General features: G+C 38.6%; 1 non-coding gene across 1 annotated transcript; it reads left to right on the top strand.

Moving 5' to 3' along the window:
• The first annotated feature begins 943 nt into the window (after positions 1 to 943).
• LOC131241712 (small nucleolar RNA R71) lies at positions 944 to 1050 on the top strand. Its single transcript, XR_009169268.1, has one exon. It is a non-coding gene; the product is annotated as a small nucleolar RNA R71 (small nucleolar RNA).
• The last annotated feature ends 259 nt before the right edge of the window (positions 1051 to 1309 follow it).

Here is a 1309-nt window from a genome sequence, read left to right as displayed (position 1 = left end):
ATCTCTAGAATGTCCTGAGAGTTAGAAAGAGGTTTTGGTGCAATCAACCTTTGGGGGAGTTCCGGTTCTAACTCATTTGAAGTGTTGCTAGGTCCATCAGTTTCATCTAATTCTAGGTCCTTAAACTTTCAGCCATCACAGGAATAGATTTGTCAATTATTTTCCTACTCCTAAGAGTGGTGATAGACTTAACTTTCTCCATTTGATTTGAACAGCTTGGGTCGCTAATCTCATATTGTTGTTTCAAATTGGGAAGAGGTTGGGCTGGGAGGCTTCCCTTCTCCCCAATCGCACTTTTTATCTCAAGCCTTTGTATGACCTTTGTAAGGTCTTGAAAGGCTTGTAGCATGCCCTGAATAAAATGCTCTTGATTTTGAAGATGCTTTAGAACCGGATCCTCTTGAGGTTTCCCTTAATTTAGATTTTGATTAGGGAATCCTTGAGGAGTAGCAGTTCGTCCATTCCTCCAACTGATGTTTGGTTGATTTCTCTAACTAGGATTGTATGTATTCAAAGTGGGTTCACTGAAAGGTCTTTGGTAATTATTCACAGCATTAGATTGCTCATTCAGTACCTCTTGAAAAATAGGTATTACTAGACAATTTTCAATTGTGTGAATGTTGCAAGCACAAATACCGCAAATAGTTTCCTTAGCCTTATCCTTCTTTAGTTACATGGCCTCGAGTTTCCTTATGAGATTAGCCACTTTAGCATTTATATCAGCATCTTCTTTTAGAAGATACACTCTGACCCTCTCCTATAATTGATTAGGCTTAGAAATTGTGCTAGATTTTGGGGAGATGTCCCATGATTGTGTGTTTTCAGCAAGTTTATCAAAATAATCACACACATCATCGACCTCTTTATTCATAAATTCCCCATTGCACATTGTGTCGAAGATGTCAGCCCATCATAGAAAAAACTAGTTATGCGCCACGTTTCAAAACCATGTTGTCGGCATGAACTGACAAGATCCTTGAACCGCTCCCAACATTGGAAGATTGTTTCATCTTCCTTTTGGGTGAAGTTCATGATCGATTTTCTAAGGGTGTACGTTTTATAATTTGGGAAGAATTTCTTTATGAACTCCCCTATCATGTCATTCCATCTACCAATAGATCATGGACGTAGTGAATGCAACCACGTCTTAGCTTTCTCTTTCAAAGAGAAGGAAAAGAGTTTCAGCCCGACCGTGTCTTCAGATACGTTAAGAAAGTATAAGGTGGCTATGATCTCATCAAAATCTTTCAAGTGTAAATATGGATTTTCATATTCAAGTCCATGAAACTTTAAGAGGAGTTGGATCACC

Source organism: Magnolia sinica, chromosome 3 (genome assembly GCF_029962835.1).
Source record: "Magnolia sinica isolate HGM2019 chromosome 3, MsV1, whole genome shotgun sequence".
Classification (NCBI taxonomy): Eukaryota; Viridiplantae; Streptophyta; class Magnoliopsida; order Magnoliales; family Magnoliaceae; genus Magnolia; species Magnolia sinica.
Note: the sequence above shows the minus strand (reverse complement) of the source record. Positions and strands in the feature narration are given on the sequence as shown.